Source organism: Sus scrofa, chromosome 11 (genome assembly GCF_000003025.6).
Source record: "Sus scrofa isolate TJ Tabasco breed Duroc chromosome 11, Sscrofa11.1, whole genome shotgun sequence".
Lineage (NCBI taxonomy): Eukaryota > Metazoa > Chordata > Mammalia > Artiodactyla > Suidae > Sus > Sus scrofa.
In genome coordinates, this window is record NC_010453.5 from 48294833 (window position 1) to 48309582 (window position 14750).

Consider the following 14750-nt stretch of genomic DNA (forward strand, 5'->3'; position numbering starts at 1 on the left):
CGTTTTATCCTCAGGCAACACAGTCATTTGTAGAGCTTCACTAAGAGCAAAGTCATTTCTTAGGACTAAGATTGGATGCTTCTCTCTTCGCCAATGGTGCAAGGTCAGACTGCTAGGAGCAGGATCTGCCTCAGGGATGTGCATCTCACTAACTTCCCACAACCTCTAGAATCTCAGAAACGTCACAGGTGGTTCAGGGTGGGGTTTGCGGCTCCACATTCTTATGGTTAAGAAGTTTGCTCAAGGTTACACAGAGGCAGAACCAGTAGCCAAAGTCAGGTCACCGGCACTTTAAATCACTGGGCCAGAAACTCCAGAAATATTTGTCAAATGCACAGATGACTCTATCAGATGATACCTAACGTTATCTATAACATGTAGTTATACAGATTAAGTTAGAACCTCAGAAAGTTGAGAATTCCCTTGATTTCTCTTGACTTTATAACCCGTCACTAATCTATTTCGACTTCATGACTATCTCAGATCTGTCCGTTCCCTCCATCTGCACAGTCACCACCAGAATCCGAGAGAGGTTACCATCTCTCAGGTGGACGTGCACAATAGCATCTTAACTGGTCTCCGTGCTTCCATTTCTGTGCCCTTTTGCAGCCTGTTCTCCACACTGAGGCCACCGTGCACTTGGCACAGCTCTTATCTTACCATAAACGAGAACTTGTCATCCTCTGCTTAAACCCTTCAGTCGTGTTCTTAGTGACCTCAGGAAAATGTCAGAATCCTTAATGCCTTTTGGAATCAAGCCAGGTTGTCTGAACAACCTCAAGCCAGGCTGGTCTGCCCTGTCTCCAGCCTCACCCAGAATCATGCTGAAGCTCCCCTGTAGGAGCCCTTTCGATTTCAGAGACTTCCCAGATATATTCTTATCCCCTTTTTTGCTTACTTAACTCAAACTGGTCTTTTCCAAAATTCTTGAGAGAGATTCTTCATCACCCCCACTTGATACACACACACACACACACACACACACACACACACACATTTTCTCACCATGCTCTGTTTTCCCTTCATGTTATTTTTCACTATTTGGAGCTATATACTTAGTTGTGTCACTATTTTACTGTCAAACCCCTGAATAAGGACATGTCTCTGTTGCTAACTTTTGGTACCCCAGCCCTAAACATCTACCACGTCCCTAGTAAATATTTGTTCAGTTCATTTAGACATAAGCAGGGACCTGGGCTTTCCAGAAGGCTGAAGAGCAGGAGGCACAGCTGTAGCCAAGAGATGACCCTGGAGTCAACTGATTTTTTTTTTCCCTCCAGATAAGGGTATAGCCATGCTGATTTTTGAGTTTGTTAAAGGTTCAAGAGCCCCACATTTGCACATTTTGAAAAAAGGAAGTGCTTTGATAATTAGTAGAATATCCACCAGAATGATCACAAGCTCTGATGAGAAAAGTCTTGGCACGGCAAAATCGTGCCACAGGAATATTCAATTCCTTGATCATGCCAGGAATATTGCAGATGGAAGGAAGGAGAAACACTTGAGGAAATACAGTTGAGTTGGTGTGGGATTCACTAAAGCACAGCTGACTCTCCTGTTCATGGGTTTTCTCATCAGATCTTCATGATTCCTTAATGGAGACAATATTATCTTCATTTTATAGCTTGAGCTACATGTGCAGTGTTCCTGGCAGCTTAACTTTCCATTGGAGAACCAGTAGCAGGGGAAAGCCCTGCTGAGCAAGACTCTGTTTCTGCTCCCTGTGCCCAGCTCACTTCTGAGACATTGATGTTTCCTTGGCTAATTAAGATGGAAACCTCATTCAACCCACAGGCTGTATGAGAGGTGAGCCAGGGAAAGAGTGAGGTTGACTTCTCCAGCTATTCTGTATGTAGCCTGTGTGAAACACTGGAGTACAAAAAAATCTAAAAACTGTTACCTGTGATGCAGCAGACATTGAAAATATAACTATAATTGTTAGGTTGCACACTTCTCAGAGTAATAGCACCTTACTTGCTAAAACACACAAGTACCTGCTAAAACACACAAATCATAAAATTGTTTTTCATTTTCCTGGTACGTAGAGCTGGGGGTATTGGGTGGCTTTGACTGCTGACATTTCCTTTCTGTTCTACTGGCACATTATAATTTAACCTGTCACTATGCCCCAAATTATTGCCAACTGATCTTGGTTGTGTGCATTCAATAGAGTGAGCAGAAATTTGAGATTTACTCTCTTCACAATTCTTATGGACCGCATGATTCCTAAAAAAGTACTTTATAAGTTTCTTGATATGTTTGAAAGTCTTTAAGAGTGAATGCGCAGCCTCGGTTAAAAGAGCAAGACACTTAGGAGTTCCGGTTGTGGTGCAGTGGTTAACGAATCCGACTAGGAACCATGACGTTTCAGGTTTGATCCCTGGCCTTGCCCAGTGGGTTAAGGATCTGGCATTGCCGTGAGCTATGATGCAGGTCGCAGATGTGGCTCGGATCCTGAGTCGCTATGGCTCTGGCATAGGCCAGTGGCTACAGTTCCAATTAGACCCCTAGCCTGGGAACCTCCATATGCTGCGGGAGTGGCCCTAGAAAAGGAAAAAAAAGAGTAAGACACTTAGATGAAAATATTAAGAAGATATCATGGCTTTATTTTTTAGTATTTTTTTTCTGTAAGGTATCATTGTCAACTGCTAAGGAAAACTAGATTAAGCAAGAGTTGAATGAATATGTTCATAAACAGTTACCCGTGACCATGTATGATAAATCCAACTATTCAAACTGGAGTGAAATACAACTTTCCTTCCTAGGTATTTATGAGTGAAATAGAAGCTTTCTGGTTGTTGCTCTATGCACATGACATTTTTGAGAGGGTCATCTCCAAATTCAAAATTGGAGGCTGTAGATCCCTGAAAAAATTGGCTTGGAGGTATGTATGTATGTATGTATCTTCTCAAACCAATGGTAGCTTCTGAATTGACTGACTATATGTTGACAGGAGTGTGTGTGTGTGTGTGTGTGTGTGTGTGTGTGTGTGTGTGTGTATACACATACTGAGTTGACTGACATTCTATCAAGATCTTTTGCATATATGGTGACATAATCTGAATCTAATTCTTCAATGGGCTTTGACAGTACTGCTGATCTTGCTTATTGATCTATGGGCACGTGGCCAACAGATACAAGGAGCTGCTGTACAGTCTTCACTCGACTGTCTTGGGACATCCCTGAAGGTTGTATGACAGTCATGAACAGTCAGATTGCCAATGTCCTCATGATCATTCCTAAGCAAACACACTATGGATGGTCATCAAAACTAAGTGAGGTGGAAGTGGTAGACATTTCCTTTTTATTTATTTTTCTTTTTTTTTGCTTTTTTTTAGGGCTGCATCCACAGCCATGGAAGTTTCCAGGCCAGGGGTCGAATCAGAGCTGCAGCTGCCGGCCTACGCCACAGCCACAGCAATGCAGGATCTGAGCTGCATCTGCAAACTACACCACAGTTCACAGCAATGCTGGATCCTTAACCCACTGAGCGGGGCCAGGGACAGAGCCTGCATCCTCATGGATACCAGTCGAGTTCAATACTGGTGAGCCCCAATGGGAACGCTGACATCTCCTTTTAAAAAAAGGGTGCATTTGAACAGTGACAAAACTGGCTCAATCTTTCTATATTTTTTCTCCACCGAATTCTTCTCTTAGTGAGGTCGTTGCTAAGTTTCAAATCATGTTCATTGAAAACTGTAATCATCTTTGGAGTTTATACAAAATATAATAGGTTGAATGGAGAGTTGAAAATAATAAGGAAAATATAGGAAAACATGTGACTAAGACAATCACTTGTGGTTCTGAAGAGGGTTCTTATTTATCTACTGATCAAAAAGGCTTTTGTTTCCCTGAATAACACTTTACTCACGGGTCTCCCTAGATGCTTCCTGAATCAGTTACAGAAAAGAAGCGAACTTTTATGTGGTGTGCTATGGTATGCTCTTTTGCTTTATCATAAAAAAATAACCTTTAAAATCCGCAGGTGTACTAGTCAAGGTTTAACATGATTCTGCTGAACCTGTAGAATGCCCAGACTACAACTACCTGGGAATAAGAACTGGTTGTGATTATCTGAGCATACACTTGTGCTGAATATGCTGTGGGAAGTAGAAAAGAACTAAGAGATATGGTCCTTATTCTTCAGAAGTTCGCAATTTGATTGTGAAAGAACTTGCTCTTGAGATACCCATAAAATAGTGATTACTTATCCAGTTAGGGTTCACTAGGGGAGAAAAGGTTTCTTCTATATTTCCATATTCTGAAAATCCTACAAATCAAGGAATTAGAGAACGTCAGAAGCAGGAAGGGACATGAAGAATCCTTTGAGTCTATTCCCTTAAATTGCCAATTGGAGCAATCATTCCTTTGAAACCACATGAAGGACTATTTTAGGAAGTTTTTTGAAAAGGAAATTAACAAGTTATCTGGGGTATTAATTTCCTTTACGTGAGCAATTTTGAAGCAACCAAAATGTCTCAGCCAATTTGAATGCCAAGAACAAGCAAAGATTTTCATCAAAGGAACTTGTGTCTCTGACCTTATTTTGGGGAGCACAGAAAAGGACCCTAGAGAATTAATCTTAGAGCAACCGGAGTGGGAATTCTATCTGTACATTTTTCTGAAAACTTTTGTCCATGCAGTTTGACAGAGGAACTGGCATAATGGACACCTTAAATTAGGAAGTTACCGGAGAACTTGAATTCCATTTGAGGCATGAATTCAGAAACAGTACATTTTCCTGGAGTGAAAACTTTTAGCAACACAGAAGTGTGATTTGCATACCAGACCTATAACATGTTCTTATCATTTTGCTAATGAGGAAGAGGACTCTCAGAGAGGTTAAGTAGTCATCAAGGTTATAGAACCTCTGAGTGGCACATGTACCGTTTGAAACTAAACCTGTCTGATCTCCAAAGCCAGAGCTTAGCCTACCAATTACAGCCAGCTTGTTCCTAGCATCTAATGCACAATATCTGCAAATGGCCATGGATGCCCAAATTCTAAACAGAGAGACAAAAAAGAGCAGGGGACTGCTTCACCTCAGGGTTTCTTGCTGCCCTGAATCCTAGGAGAGGGATGTCAGAGGAGAAAAAAAATTGATAGCGACTCACCATAAAATTTGGTGGTACTTTGAACTCTGGTCTTCTTCCCAATCCACCTGCTAGTCTTTTCTTTTTAGAGTCCTAAATACCTGTTCCAGTTATTATGTTACAGCTGCATAGAATAGGTATATAAGAGTGAGGAGACAAGATGGTGTGAGCTTACTGCATCTTATGCAGAACCAGACATCCTCCCCCTCCCATCTCCCTCCCCATCCTTCTCTTTTTTTTTTTTTTTTTTTTTGCTTTTTAGGGCTGCACCTGCAGCATATGGAAATTCCTAGACTAGGGTGCAGACATGGCTCTGACCCTATACCACAACTCATGGCAACGTCAGATCCTTAACCCATTGAGTGGGACAAGGGATCAAACCCCCATCCTCATGGATACTAGTAGGGTTCATAGCCCGCCGAGCTGCAATGGGAACTCCCCAGATCCAGACCTTCTTAAATGAATTTAAAAATAAGTATGAATGATAGAAGAGGAAATAGTCGGGTCCAACAGTCTGCCTTCCAGATCAGAAGCTTCTTGGAGGTCCGGTAATGGCTCAGCAGAAATGAACCATGAGGTTGTGGGTTCAATCCTTGGCCTTGCTCAGTGGGTTAAGGATCCGGTGTTGCTGTGAGCTGTGGTGTGGGTCACAGATGTGACTGGGATCTGGCGTTGCTATGGTTCTGGCATAGGCCAGGGGCTACAGCTCTGATTAGACCCCTAGCCTGGGAACCTCCATATGCCATGGGTGTGGCCCTAAAAAGACAAAAGATAAAAAAAATTAAAAAGAAAAAAGAAACTTCTTTCTTCTTAGAAATCTCTAGGGAAGATGTTTTCATGTCTTTTGCCAGATCCTTCCAGCGTTGAACCACTCTGAGGAGTTGCCTTCATGGCTTCATGGTTAACAGACCTGACTAGGATCCACGAGGATGCGGGTTCCATCCCTGGCCTGGCTCAGTTGGTTAAGGATCAGGCGTTGCTGTGAGCTGTGGTGTAGGTCGCAGATGTGGCTCAGCTACTGTGTTGCTGTGGCTGTGGTGTAAGCCAGCAGCTGTAGCTCTGATTCAACCCCTGGCCTGGGAACTTTCATGTGCTGTAGGTGCGATCCTAAAAAGAAGCAAAAACAAACAAACAAAAAACCTATCTAATTCCATAGATAAGGATGGAATCTTCTTTATCGGTAAAGGGAATTCTTATTTACCATTTCTTTGAATACAATTCACCAAATTTTGACTATCTGCTATAGTTAAACAATATTTTAAGAAATGGAGAGTAGACTGAGGGCTAACCTCCCCATACCTCTTCTCAAAGGCATCACCACTTCTTCTTCAGTGTTAAGCCAGACAAGCTAATTTGGCTTCTCTTTGAGACTGTATGTAGCTATGCTCCAGCAGCCTAGTCCTTCAAGAGCCATTTCCTCACCTGTCTTCAGCCCCAAGATAGGCAAAGGTCCAGTAAGTGCTGCTAAATGTTGGATCAGTTGTCTCTTGGCTGGAGCTTTTTGAGATGTGGCACTCAATTCAATGAAATTTAGGAAATCTGAACTTTTTTTTTTTTTAAAGTAAGTAAATATGGGAGTTCCCGTCATGGCTCAGTGGTTGACGAACCTAACATCCATGAAGATGAGGGTTTGATCCCTGCCCTCGCTCAGTGGGTTAAGGATCCGGTGTTGTTTTGAGCTGTGGTGTAGGTTGCAAATGTGGCTCGGATCTGGCGTTGCTGTGGCTGTGCTGTAGGCTGTAGACCCTTAACCTGGGAACCTCCATATGCTGCAGGTATGGCCTTAAAAAGCCAAAAAAAGTACATATGGAGGCTTTTCTAGCATCCTTCACAATGCAAACTGCATTCTCGAAACTTTGTCTTTTCATTAGATGTGTCCTTTCTCTAATTTTTCTGAAGGCATAGATATTTTGTAATTTCAAGTTTCCCTGCAACTATGTCCCTGGGAGACTTCATTTCTACTATTGGGAAAAGTCCACTGCTAGACCGAACACTATTTTCAGTTTCACTTATTGATTTGAAGATCTTCAACTGCTTTCCTTCTCACAACTGAATTCGATAATGCCTAGAAATTCCAGGGTTAATCATGGCAATCAGGGCTGACTTGTCAACATGGAGAGAGTGACGGAGACAAATAGAGATGTGATTCAGTGTGACGATATGTGGAAATAACTTTAGGTTCTGTTGATGTGCTAGTTACAATCTAATCTAGTATTGTCCCCTACCCCCATTTCTTCTTATGTCTTTTATACTTTCCTTTGAGGTGAAGTATCTCGTATCTGCTTATATGTGTGGCAGAGCTTTTGCATATTTAAATCTCTGAGTTTTTCCTTGCATTATATATGTATCTATGCAAGCTAAACATAAGCAAAAAGGAGCTTGGGGTTAATGGATGCAAACTATTGCTCTTGGAATGGATTAAGAATGAGATCCTCCTGTGTAGCACAGAGAACTATGTCTAGATACAACACAGCATGACAATGCGAGAAAAAATTATGTATACATGTATGTGTAACTGGGTCCCCATGGTGTACAATGGAAAAAAAAGTGTGTTGGGGGAAATAAAAATAAAAAATAAATTTAAAAAAAAAGGTGAAAACAATGAATATTACAGAGAGGCAGTCTCTACTGAACTGCTGTTTGGGAGCCTCTTCTAGAACGAGGTGTAAAATCTGGAAATTGCCTGTCAGTTATTTGTTCTGCTCAAACACTGCATGCCGTCATTACTATTTAAAGTTTATTTTACTTCCCTTCTGTTTACTCTGAAGACTTTGGGCCTCTTGAAAATAAAATTGTGGTTTAGATGGCCAGGGATAAGAATTAGCTCTCCTGTAAATGATGACAAGAAAAGTCAGCCATCAGTGGGTCGAAATTTATTTCTCCAGCTCTTAAACCGAATGTTATATTTGTCCTTAGCAAAGTCTTTTCCTTCCTGCTCAATTCAAACAAAACAAAACAAAAAAAAAACCAAATAAATAAGCAACCCCCCAAACCTACTGAAATTACTAAGTAATGTTTAGTCTTTGGATTCATTTACTACCAATTTGAAAGCTAAACTGGGGGGAAATAAAACCCCCAGCTACTCATTGCCAGGTTGTAGATATTTTGAAGCACTGTAAAGCTACAGAACTCAGCTAAAAATATCCTTCAAATGTGTCCTGAAGTATTTGGCTTTAGGTTCAGTAATTTTTGGTTAGAGGCCAGTGGGTACCGTGGTTTTTGTGAAAGAGCCTCCATGCTTTGCTCATGGATGCTCAGTTTGGCCCTTGGACAGAAGTGCATTGACGTATATGTGGTGAGAAAATTCTTGACAATTATTATCTGACCGCACACATGACGTAGAAGTGATACAGTGTTTAGTTCTGCTTAATTTCATGAAAAGATGTATGAAATGTACTGAATGTTTAGGTCCCCTCAAAATTCATATGCTGAACTCCTACCCCCGCCCCCACCAAGTGAGATGGTATTTGAGCTTTGGGAGGTTATTTGGTTTAGAGAGATGGGATTATAAGAGGAAGAGAGACCAGATCTCTTGCTCTCTTTCTGCCATGTATGCTCTCCATTTGTGCCAGGAGAAGAGCTCTCCCCAGGAACTGAATTAGCTGGCACCTTGATCTTGGACCTCTCAGCTTCCAGAATTGCGAGATAAAAATTCCTGTTACTTAAGCCAACCACTCTATAGTATTACATCATGGCAGTCTGAGCTGACCTATACAGTGAGCCACAGAAATGAAAATATAACAGCATTTGAAATCACCACATCTTCATTAGCTTAGAGTGTTGTATATAAAGAACGAACATTTTAAGCTTTTGAGGCTGCTTAAATTAAACCTTAATAATTCTGAGGAAAATAATTGATGTTGAATTGCCCATCATTACTGGTGACTCTTAAGCTTTGGGCTTTCAAATAAAATCTCAGTCTTAAAACCTCAAAGTAATGTGGCATGAATTAATTTTCAAATTTAATTTTTTCTTCAGAGTTCTGTGTAAAGTGTTTTTATAGCATTTGGTAATTTTCCAATCACATCAATGCAGACTGTTAGAAAACTCTTATGCTATTTCAACTGAAAGTAAAAGCAGGAGCATGCCATTCTAGAAATAACACAAAAATATTTTATTTATTCCAAACTATAGCAATATGTTTTGCATATATATAGCTCACGCAAAGAATGATTGGAGAAATATATGAAATTGGAAACTCCGAAATACCTTTTACACCAACTTACTATAGGAGCATTGCATTCATATCTGAAAAGTTTTTAAGATTTTCCAAAATAAAAAAAAAATTAAAGTTAAAAAGTTAAAAAAATCAAAGTTTCTCAAGTCAATATTTGACCCTAGACTCAGTTTGCTGAGCTCAGTGATATTTCCTTCTAAAATTTTTTTTCCATGGGAAATCTCCAGCCTCCACACTTTGCATCAAATTTTAATTCAGCTCAGAGAACTCTGCTTAGGGAACTATGAGTTGTGTGTGACTTTATAAAATAGTTTCTGAAAGCAATCTATTTGAAGAACTCCTTTCTTGAAAGATTAAGTGATTCCTCCTAGGATTGCCTGATTTAAATATTGCACATATGGAGTTCCTGTCGTGGCGCAGCAGAAACGAATCTGACCAGTATGCATGAGAATGCGAGTTTGATCCCTGGCCTTGCTCAGTGGGTTAAGGATCCAGCGTTGCCATAAGCTGTGGTGTAGGTCGCAGACATGGCTTAGATCTGATGTTACTGTGGCTGTGGCGTAGGCTGCCAACTGTAGCTCCGATTTGACCCCTAGCCTGGGAACCTCCAAATGCAGCAAGTGCAGCCCTAAAAAAAAAGAAGAAGAAAAAAAGTGAATAAAGAAATATTGCAGATGTGAACCAGGCACACACTGCAGGTGTGTGGTGTATGTGTAATTTCCAAACATGTGGGCGTCTGATGGAGATGCACATATTGTAAGACCCAACTAGGTATCATATTAATCTTAAAACTAAAAAATAGAATAGATGCTGACTTTCTACAAAGATGAAATAATTCAAAGCAGACATGCACGATGGAAGCACTGTTGTTCCGCTCCCTCCTCCATAAGGCCAGATGCCTCTCCTGTGGACGGGCGTTTATTCTCCCTCTGTGTCCTTGACTCCCATAATTTCTTTTTTTCTTTCTTTCATCATAGACTTCTTCCTCTCTAATCCCATATATCCATTAGTCTAAAAATGCTCCATTTCCTATCTTTGAAGAAAAATTCTTCCTTTTCAGCTATTGATTCATTTCTCTGTTCGCCTTTATTTGGAAAACTTTATCTAGACGCTGCTTCGTCTTCTTCATTTCCTCTCCTCTGTACTGTTCCAGTCACACTTGCCTCTCTGTCACGCCACTGGAATTTCTCCTTCTGGTCCCTAACCAGTCCCCATATCATCAAACCTGGGATCAATTCTAGCTCTTACTTGATTTCTCAGAAACTTCTGATCTAGGGATATTTTTCCTTCTAGAAATATTATTTAGTTGGCTTCTAGGCCAGTATCTTCTGGGATCGTTTCTCTTACTGGCTACTCATTCTCAGGTTCCTGTGCTGGTTCTTTCTGCTCTCTCCAATCTCCAGGTAATGGAATTCCTCAGGGTTTAGTCCTCTACCATTTTTTTTTTCCCTGAGTGTTTTTTCTCCCTAAGAAAGCTTATCCACTTCCATGATGCTAAATAATAACCAGAAGCTTCTGATAGCCAGATTATAATTTCCAGATATGATTTCTCCCCAGAGCTCAGACTCAAATCAACCTGCTGTTACACACCTCTATTTGGAAGCCTACCAGGCACTTCAATTCTAACACACCCAAAGGTAACTTCTAACATTCCTTCCCCAGCCTGCTGCTCTTCTCTTCCCAGATGCAGTATTTAGCACTTTATTTTTCTGTTGCTCAGGTCAAAAATGTTGGGGACATCTTGACTCCTCTCATTTCCCAATACATCGTCAAGACCTGTGGACTCTACTTTCAAATCATATCCTAACCCCATTTTAAGTCATTTATTGTTGTGCAATGCTACCTGAAATTCACTGAACTATTCTCTCTATATTTTTTGTTTTAACTTCCATTTTTTAAAAATTGTATCACATTTATAGTTGTACAGCAATCATCACAACCCAATTTTATAGCATTCCCATCTCAAACCCCCAACCCATTCCTGGACCCCCAGCTTGACTCCTTTGGAAACCATAAGTTTTTCAAAGCCTGTGAATCAGTACCTGTTTTTCAAAGAAGTTCATCGTGTCCTTTTTTTTTTTTTTTTTTTTTTGTCTTTTTGCCTTTTCTTGGGCTGCTCCTGTGGCATATGGAGGTTCCCAGGCTAGGGGTCTCATCAGAACTATAGCCACTGGCCTATGCCAGAGCCATAGCAACGCAGGATCCAAGCCGCGTCTGCAAACTTCACCACAGCTCATGGCAACGTCAGGTCCCCAACCCACTGAGCAACCTCACGGTTCCCAGTCAGATTCATTAACCACTGTGCCACAACGGGAACTCCCATCGTGTCCTTTTTTTAAGATTCCATGTGTGAGTGATAGCATGTGACATTCATGCCTCACTGTATAACTTCACTTAGCATGATAATTTCTAGGTCCATCCATGCTGCTGCAAATATCATTACTTCTTTCCTTTTAATGGCTGAGTAATATTCCATTGCATATATGTGCCACATCTTCTTTATCTACTCCTCTGTCGATATTCTATATATTCTTAAAGTTTTAATTTTTATGTTTAAGTTAGGTCTTTGGCCTTTCTGAAATTTATTTTTGTACATACTTAGATTGGATTCTAATTTTTTCTCCCTTTGTCTCTCTTGTCATATTCATCATAAGCTTTGTGTTGCTGTCAGTCTGCTCCCAGGGAGCTAGTGCATGATCAGTTTTACAATGATATTTTACTTCTTTTTTTTTCCCCCACAATGATGCTGTTAGCATTAGGAATCCAGCCCTAAAGCCAGAAATAGGCTTGTCTCAGATTCTTGTTGTGAGCTATGTCATTGTCAACCTGCCTCCTGATGTTCAGTGCTTCCCATAAAGTAATTGCTCAGATTGACGAATGCTCAGCCTCTTTTTATGGAACAGGAGAGTCCTATTAGAGCCCTGGTTTCAAATAGTGATCATGAGCCTTGTCCCCTGCCTTATATAGAGATCTTTTAGTGTCATCGTCCCCCAGGAACTCCCTTTTATTACCACCTACCTCTTGTCCAGGAGTCTTTGAAGCCCAATCTGAAGTCTACTCTTTTGTTTTGTATTCGATCCACTCATATGTTAAGCTTTTTCTGAGCACAATTTTGTCTCATTCTTATCTATTAATATTAATCTGTTTCTGACATTTTTTTTTTTTTCAAGCAGGAGGGTTGTGTTATGGAAGGAACTTAGAGCTAAGTGGGTTGGAAGTTGGGATTGACCTTTGCTTTAATTCAAACAAGTAATTCTAAAGATGTGCTTTCTAGTTCACAGACAGACTGTTAGAAAGGTATTTCAAGCCAGGAATAACTTTACATAGCCTTCATATCATACCATGTAGACGGCTACTGATGATCAAGAGAGTTTGGGAGCCCTTGACTGAGAGAGGGTAGCAGAGGATATTTTTTTTTTCCTACAATTACCTGTCTTCATGTGTGTCTTTGAAAATATTGGTGATGTACACTCATTATTAGAGAAATGCAAATCAAAACCACTATGAGGTACCACCTTACACCAGCCACAATGGCCCTCATCAAAAAGTCTACAAACAATAAGAACTGGAGAGGGTGTGGACAAAAAGGAACCCTAGTATACTGTTGGTGGGATTGCAAATTGGTGCATCCACTATGGAAAACAGTATGGAGATTCCTCAGAAAACTAAAAATAGAATTCCCATTTGATCCAGCAATCCCGCTCCTGGGCATCTATCCAGAGAAAACCATGACTCGCAAAGACACATGTACTCCAATGTTCATTGCAGCACTATTTGCAATAGTCAAGATGGGGAAACAACCTAAATGTCCATGGACAGAGGAGTGGAGCAAGAAGAGGTGGTACATATACACAGTGGAATATTACTCAGCCATTAAAAGGAGTGAAATACCAGCATTTTTAGCAACATGGATGGACCTAGAAATTATCATGCTAAGTGAAGTCAGCCATGCAATGAGACACCAACATCAAATGCTTTCACTGACATGTGGAATCTGAGAAAAGGACAGAATGAACTTCGTTGCAGAACAGATACTGACTCACAGACTTTAAAAACTTATGGTTTCCAAAAGAGAGAGTTTGGGGGGTGGGGTGGGAGAGATGTGCAGGGGTTGTGGAATGGAAACTATATAAAATTGGATTGTGATGATCATTGTATAACTATAAATGTAATAAATTCATTGAGTAATAAAAAAAAATTTCCTAGAGAAAAAAAAGAAAAAGAAAATATTAGTGATATAAAAATGGGTTCCAGATGAATGACATTGGATAGAATCTTAGCACATTATTGCTATGGAATAACAGGTTTTTTGGCCCCAAGAAAAATTTAAATCTAAAATGTCAATTCAAAGATGTAGAACAGTAATTCTGTGTCAGAAACGGTGTGTGCTAGATGTCTCCACACATTATATATGTATATTATCTTCATTTTATAAATAGAATTTCAAAGAGTTACATTAGTTACCCAGTTGGAGTAGTCTAGATTTGAGCTCCAAATTCCAGTTTATTTCATGTTATCATACATTCACAGATGAGGATGAGAAGCAGTGGGTCACGGAAGAAAGGAAGACTAATTAGATTATTAATTTCCTTTCCATTTGATTTAGTTCTCTCTTCTGAATTTCAGCTGACACCATCCCACCATTCTTCCTTCCTTCTTTCCTTCCTTCATTCATTTTTCAATATACTGTGTGTCCGCCCTGGGCTAGACATTGGTCTACAGATAAGACATGGTCATTTACTCTAACCTACTGGATTATCCTTCCCATTATTCTTTCCATTTAACACCCTCAGTAACTGTGAAGTATCTTATATCTGGCAACGAAATGTATACCTATTTTCATCCTTGACTCATTTTCCAAAATATGTTTATCCACTCTTTTATATAAATGGGTAATAACTTAATGAACAGATGAAGTCTTTCAGGAATATACTTTTCAATGGGAATATTTCTCAAAGAAAACATCTTTTTATGTGACATAAAAGGCCCTTATTAAAAAAATATCTTTATGATCTTGTCAAATTCTGCACATGCAAATAAGGCACTGTAACAAACATTCAGAATTCTCTACGGTGATTTATAGAGCACATATACTAAATGCTAAAGTAAATTAATAGCATGACTCCCCTGCACACAAATTCTGGAATGTTCCCCCCCACCTCCTACTTGTAAGTAACTTTAAGGCACAGAATATGGCTTACTTGTTACTTTTTCCACTAGTAATTCTGTATCTAGTAGATGCTCACAGCCTATATGTAGAATGCATTATTTATTGAGTGGATATTCAAGGTTTTTGGTTGAATAGATAGACTAGAAGGAAGAATGGATGAATGAATTGAGGACTGTTTTACATGCCTCTTTATCTCACACTTTACCATCCATCTTAAAAAAACACCCTGATTTTTGGGGGGTGGGTGGGGACATGCACTTTGCATTTGGCTTCTTCTGCTCCTGGGTCTTAGAAACATGGGGCTACAAAT

At 40.0% G+C, this 14750-nt stretch overlaps 1 long non-coding RNA gene across 3 annotated transcripts in view; it reads left to right on the forward strand.

Moving 5' to 3' along the window:
• LOC110255828 overlaps window positions 1-14750 on the forward strand; it is a 225944-nt gene that overhangs the window by 102045 nt on the left and 109149 nt on the right. The window contains exon 3 of one of the 3 annotated variants that reach the window (XR_002336695.1): window positions 2766-2884. The exons of the other annotated variants lie outside the window; for them this stretch is intronic. This is a non-coding gene — a long non-coding RNA (uncharacterized LOC110255828). The remainder of the gene's footprint in view (window positions 1-2765; window positions 2885-14750) is intronic. 3 annotated transcript variants of the gene reach the window in all.